We start from the raw sequence: 7,462 nt of genomic DNA, 5'->3' as shown, positions 1-7,462 counted from the left end.
TACTAGCTGCATCACCCCCAAGACGCTCCACCTCTTGACTCCCAAAATAAATCATTTTTTATTTTAAATCCCCAAAAAAATAAGTAGTAATATCTCCTACCTCACTAGCATTGGCAAGATTTACCACACTCACTGCATAGGGGATGTCGGCGATGGAAGTCGCCTTGGGCTTCCAGTCGGAGAGGACTGCCAAGATCGACTTGATGTCGGCCGCCATCTCAGCTTGCTGCTTTGCCGCCTCCGCAGCCTGTTCTTCCGCCGTCGCCATACGGATGGTGAGCGTCGGTCTGGATGTTGCTTTTACTTTAGTCGTGGTGACTCTCTCCAGATCGATCCGACCTATCTGTGCTGCCATGTGAACTGAAAGTGGGCCCCGCATGTTAGGCTAAGAGGAAACGTGGCAACCCAATAGGTCGTCTTATGTCAAACTAGAACAGTTTCAATGTCCTACTGTGTAGGACGTGAAAGAAACCTCATTCTTTGGTGGACACAAATCGATGAATCTCAACCCTCTCTCAAACTAAGCTATTTAAGCTTTTTTATGACACAAAGTTCGAGTAGTTCAGTGAATAAAGGGTCAAGCTTTCTTCCATCCTTCCTAGCTCCTCGTGCTTGCACCCGTCTCGCGCATCACTGCTTACTTGTGATCTGGATCTACATCTTGATAAGGTGCATCCGTTAAATTATCTTATGTAAAACTTATCACCACAGACAATAATAGGGCAAGTGCGATCATGCTCATGTGTGCACCTGATCCTCCACATGTAAGGATAAGTAGAGTCCTAGGCTAAACAGCTCGCTGTCAAGACAGCCACCGTCTATGAACATAACTTAGCCACCTCCACTTCAACCTTCTCCATAGTCCATAGATAGGTCCCCCCTCCTCCGGCAAGCTTCGTCGGGCGTCGGGAGGAGTGCGGAATCCTATCTATGCATGGATTTTTCAATAAAAGTAGTGTTTTCAATAGTTTATGTTAGGGTTTTGGTAGCCATCTTCTTGTTGGTTTCCCCTCAATGGATATGGTATCGTCTGCAATAAGCGATCTTCAGCCTTTCGTTCGACGTGGAGATCTCCTCCCCGATGTAAATGGTGGTGTTGGAAGATTACAGTTCTCTAGGTATGGGCTTTAGATTTTGCTTTGCCAGATCGATTTTGGATCTTTTTCTCATGGTTGCCACAAGTAGGATTATCCTCGCAGTTATTTTTCTCGCTTCTACGTCCTCGACAATGGTGATTCGTAGTCTCTGCTCTCCAACGACATCGACAAAGCTGGTCGGTTGTTATTCTCTGATATACTGGTGTTGGTACTCTTGCCGATGTTGATTGACTACTTTAATGGTTACGCGCGTGCATGCAGCCTTGGCATTACAGCTCAAATTAAAATTATTGGAGAATCTTTGTTGTTATTTACAGGTCTGTGGTTCGTTATCTATTTTTGGCTGTCTTTAGGAAAGTACAAGATTGTATCTTAGAAAAAGAAAGAGTTTGAAGACCTCGGAGATTTGCTAGTATCTTTTAGACTTTATTTTGTAATCGTTGAACACAACTCGTGTAGCTATACCATGCGATATTTGTTACTATAGATATATGTGGTATTGATTGTCAAAAAAAAGTAGAGTCGTAGACCCGCACATATCTACGTTGTCTTATCATCCAAGGCTCCAACTTGCCCTATGGCGGTTTCACGCCCCATTTTATATCTTGCATGAACCTCCGTCTTGTACTCTTGTTCTATCAACAACTAGGCCTAACCATCATTTGATTTACGACGATGATCCCGAGAAATCGGAACCAATCGCTAACTGTTGTGGGTATACTTCATGGGTGTACCATCGACAGTTCCTAGATCCGGCAAGCCCGGGTGGCCCATAGACGGTGATGGTGGCATGTGACCCATCGGGCGGCCCGGTTGTTGTAGATCAAGATGGATGAAGTCCATCCCAGGAACAAGGAGCCGGATCCACCGACCAACTCTGGAAGTCGGATCCGGCCTGGCCCATTAGGGGGTAGCCGGATCTGGTACGACATGTAGGTGAAGACGGATCCTTGATGTACACGGCAAGATAACATACCGTAGTTAGACAACTTGTATTCCGGTTAGGACTCTCCGTGTAAACCTTAGATTCGTGCGTCTTTATAAGCCGGATCCTGGGAGCTCTAGAGGCACAAGTAACAACGCGAAAGCGCCCAGATAATTTCAGACAAGCAGCAGTAGGCTCTGTCATCGTGCAGGTGTTCCGAAGCTGGGTAAATCACGTACCACCGTCCCGAGGACACTCCGCCCTATGACCCCTGCTTCTTCTCCCCCTCGTGAGGATCCCTCCTCTGAGGTACCGTCGAATAGGCAACGACACTAACGGTCCCGAACGAATCGGTGCCGCTAGGCGATGTGATCCTTCTCTCCCGACGCAGAAGTGGAAACTTCCGAACGTCATCTCCATTGGCTCCTCCAGATGGGCATATGCATCCACACGGGCGGGAGGGTGAGGAACAAAATCGTGGAGACCAGTTTTGATCTGTTTACCTCCATCCATCGCGTTGCTTGCCACCGAAGATGTCGATGATTTTGAACGTGCCATCGAGATCAGCTCCTTGTCGCCTCTAATCCCCACAGACGGCGCCAATTGACAAGGTATTAACTTTTCAATGCCTACAAGTTATAGACTAGGGTTTCGTGGAAAGTAGAGGGCAAGTATATCTCGAAGGTTTCAGTCGAAAAGGTGCTCGACTGCTAAAAACTAGGGTTGTGTTGACAATGAATCGATGCTTTCTTTCTTCCTCGACTCCCCCTTATATAGGAGGTGGAGCCGAGGATTTCGTGATGTACAAGTTACAAACAACGGGAGGCTCTTTGAGTTCGCCCCGTATAATTACAAGTCTCTATTCCTAATATATCTCTATCTTCCATATCGACTCCTTATTGGGCTTCCGGGCTTTGTGATCTTCGGGTCGTGGGCCTTCAGTAAACCCCGGGTACCTTCTTCGGCGGGCCCATTGGGGATGCCTATGTCACCAAGGTTGCAATTGATTATCACATTAAGAAGTGGACTGATGAGGATCTCCGTCTCTACAAGATAAGGCCGACTTATTCACTTAGATGTATCAATTTTCTTTTCAACCAAGGATTGGCATTCCGTGGACATGATGAAAGTGAAGAGTCTGCAAACGAAGGGAACTTTCTTGAACTTTTGGAGTTTCTTGCAAAAAACAGTGAAGAAGCATAAGTATGTTTTGAAGAATGCTCCAGATAATTGCATCTTAAATAGCCCAAAGATACGAAAGCTGATTATTCATTGTTGTGCCATAGAAACTAAAAAGAAAATAATTGAAGAACTCGGTGATGAGCCCTATGCAATTTTGGCTGATGAGTCTAGTGATATATCACATAAAGAGCAACTAGCTTTTTGCTTGCGCTTTGTTGATCAATCAGGAAGGCCATGTGAGCAATTCATTGGAGTTGTTCATGTTGATGATACTACCTATTTATCACTTAAGAATGCAATTGTAGCTTTGCTTACTAGTCATGGCTTGATGCACAGAAGGTACATAGGCAAGGTTGCGAGTACGAGCCAACCCATCCGGGTTCGAGTGTTAGAGCATCTCCAGTCGCGTCCCTCAAAAAGCGTTCGGCACAAATGATTTGGGGCACGTTTGGGACCGCGTCGGACAAAAAGAGACCAAAAATCTGTACAAAAAAGAGACCCTTCCCAGCCGCGTCCCTCAAACAGCGTCCGGATGCATGCATTTTAATAGAGGGGACCATCCCATGTGGGAAAAGTAGGTGAGAGAAAGTGTGGGGAAAGAGACTAGCATGTGGGGACTAGAGGCTGCATGCATGCATGTGGACGCCTCATTTTGTGTCCGGCGTCCCCGGTGATAGAGTCTCTACCGGGGACGCCGGACACAAAATGAGGCGCTAATTAGCTTTGGGGGACGCGACTGGACGACTTTTTTTCCCATTTCTTATCCGCGGCTCATTTGGGGGACGCGACTGGAGATGCTCTTAACATAACCAAATTAAATGAGATGTTATCTAGTGCGTATAAATTTGCTGCTGGAGAAATCTGATCGTATGTTGATCGAAACAGCGAGGTTTGGCGTCCTCTACGGCTCTACCGAAACCGAACTTTGTGACCTCCCGTTTTCGATTTTCCAACTATATTAGAGCTGCGCGACACTGTATCTGTCAGTCTACGTTTTGGGTTGTTCATGCATGCCACCACATTCTCCTGTCTCCACATTCAACACCATGTTTTTCAACGACGCAGTGGCTTCTTCTGTGGATTGATCACATGCAGTTTTATTTTTTGCACAACACGTGGCAGATAAGTCCATGGACTGGTTTCAAGGTGCACCTACCCCTGCCACTCTGCCAGTGACAGTCAACTGCTCCCGTCTACAGCATGCATACCCACCAGGACCTCCCTCTCCTCCTCTCTTCTTTTTGACAGCGCATCTCCTCTTCTCTGCACAAAGTCCGCTTGGTTTGTAGAATTTCGGAAATGGAAAAATAGAAAGAAGCACGGGATTCCTATGGCAAGTCACATGGAATCTTACTGAAAATGCGCATGAATCTAGTTATTTGCTTGCATCACATGAAAAACGCAGGAATTTGCGTGAAGGAATTGTTGGAATATTAGGTAATTTCCGTGTGAGTTTAATTACCGAAAGTAATATTACGGATGCACAAGCATACTTAACCACACACATCAGACTAAGCACATGCATCAGATCTGAACATGGAACAAGTAGCAGTGCAAGGTAGGAGAGGAAAAGTACATACATCGCGGCCGGGAAGGTCGCACCAGCAGCAGCACCGTCACCATGGGAGTTGTTGATGTCGCCCATGGTGTAGTCGGAGTCGTCGATGAAGCAGTCGATCCGATGAAGAAGAGCACGAACAACAGCGAGCAGTCGCGCCGAGACGCTCCTCAAAAACCTTATCGCCCGTCTCCTGGTGCAGGATCTCAACGGACGGAGTTTCGGAGGCCTACTCTCCCGGACGGTTGTGCACACAATCGCCGGGATGGGGAAGACTAGAGAGTAGCACAGCAGAAGGAAATTCGCGAGAGAGACGGACTAGAGAGTTCTGAGAGTTCACTAGTCTCCAGATCTGATCTATCTCCTTGAATAGCCTGGGAGGAGAGCCGACCCGACCGTGTTGTCACGCATAGGAAGCCAGTGACACGCGACGAGCATGCACATGCAGGCCGACACGTACCCAACTCAGTTGGTGCACCAAGAAAAAAATTTAGGCTTCCTTGATTGTGTCTCGAACTCGAACTGGAGTCACGAAACGCGACGTACGTGCGTGACGTGCCGAGCCGAGGCGGGGCGGGCTGAGGAGGAGGAGTGCGCGAGGGCTCCTTCTATTCTCACTCACTTGGAAGGACTAGAACATCAGCCCTTATATACCACTCCAACTCTCTCCCAACTAGCAATGTGGGACTAAACTTTGTCCCCCAAGGTTGTCCCAAGCTACCAACGTGACGGGCCTTGAGATTTCAGAAATTGTAGACTACATGGGCTGCCTTATTGGGCTGCAGCCCATCTACATTCAACAATCCCCCACCATATCTCATATGCACATCAGATGACACATTAGTTCCATTTACTGTTTAATATACCTGCACTTCAGTGGAGACTGTTAAGTTGAACTTCCACCTAGACAAGGAGTTACGCTTGACTACAAGTGAACAATGGATCATGCCTTGAATTGTCAGTCTTTGTGCAACAAGTTTCACTCAATGTCGGCTACCATAGCCTTCCCCTCGGGTGGAGCTTATAAGTCATACTCCTCGGCCCTTCATGAGCTTACTAGAGATTCACCCAAATCTCCCACACTATGACCAGTAGTGTCACTCATATAGGTGTGTTCTTCAAAGATCGCCCTGTAGGACAGCGTCTTCGCTCATCAAGAGCCGCTCAGAACACATTAAGACATTGTCAACCTGCCTTACAGTTGCTATGAGAGAATTGCATCTGCAGCGGAGTGGGAGTATTAAATTTTCTCTCAACTCAGTTGCTCCGGTTTGTTTTCCCAGGTCCTAGTTCACGGAATTTCCGATCACATAGATTGGGTTACCCCCTCGGCAACTCAAGTGGGTCTCAAACCCATCTCCCTCGATGCTAGGTCTATCATGTTTCTTGATAGTCCTTTTGTGAAAGGATCTGCCAGATTTTTAGCACTTTGGACATAATCCAATGCTATCACTCCGGAGTTCTCCAGTTTTCTGACAGACTTCAATCTCCTCTTGATATGTTTGGAACTTTTCATATTATCCTTAGAAATTTTCACTTTGATAATCACAGTTTGATTATCACAGTTCATGAGGATGGCCGGTATTGGTTTTTCAACCATAGGCAAGTCCATCAAGAGCTCATGAAGCCATTCCGCTTCGACAGTAGCTGTATCTAATGTTGTGAGTTCTGCTTCCATAGTTGACCTCGTTAAGATGGTCTGCTTGCAAGACTTCCAGGAAACAGCGCCACCACCAAGAGTGAAAACATATCCACTCGTGGCCTTCATCTTAGCATCTGATATCCAATTGGAATCACAATACCCTTCAAGTCCTCTTGTATACCCGGTATAATGAATTCCATAACTCATGGTTCCCTTTAGATAGCGCATTACTCTCTCAAGAGCATGCCAATGATCATCTCCCGGGTTGGCCACAAACCGACTAAGTTTGCATACAGCAAACGAGATATCAGGCCTCGTAGCGCAAGCTAAATACATGAGTGAACCAATGATTTGAGAGTATCTTAATTGATCTCTAGTTGTCTTTTCATTCTTTCGAAGCAAGACACTAGGATCATAAGGTGTGAGAGAAGATTTGCAATCAGCATAGCCAAATCTGTTCAACACCTTCTCAACATAATGAGATTGCACAAGTGTAATCCCATTATTCTCATCTCTCAGTAGCTTGATGTTTAATGTAACATCAGCTTCTTGATACGTCTCAAACGTATCTATAATTTCTTATGTTCCATGCTACTTTTATGATGATACTCACATGTTTTATACACACTTTATGTCATTATTATGCATTTTCCGGCACTAACCTATTGACGAGATGCCGAAGAGCCGATTCTGTCGTTTTCTGCTGTTTTTGGTTTCAGAAATCCTACAAAGGAAATATTCTCGGAATTGGACGAAATCAACGCCCAGGGTCTTATTTTTCCACGGAGCTTCCAGAAGACCAAAGGGGATACGGAGTGGGGCCACGAGGGCCCGTACCCATAGGGCGGCGCGACCAGCATGGGACCCGCGCCGGCCTATGGTGTGGGGCCCCCGCGCCGCCTCCAACCCTGCCCTTCCGCCTACTTAAAGCCTTCGTCGCGAAAACCCCTGTACCGAGAGCCACGATACGGAAAACCTTCCAGAGACGCCGCCGCCGCCAATCCCATCTCGGGGATTCAGGAGATCGCCTCGGCACCCTGCCGGAGAGGGGAATCATC

This window comes from Lolium rigidum, chromosome 5 (genome assembly GCF_022539505.1).
Source record: "Lolium rigidum isolate FL_2022 chromosome 5, APGP_CSIRO_Lrig_0.1, whole genome shotgun sequence".
NCBI classification, from domain to species: domain Eukaryota; kingdom Viridiplantae; phylum Streptophyta; class Magnoliopsida; order Poales; family Poaceae; genus Lolium; species Lolium rigidum.
Note: the sequence above shows the minus strand (reverse complement) of the source record.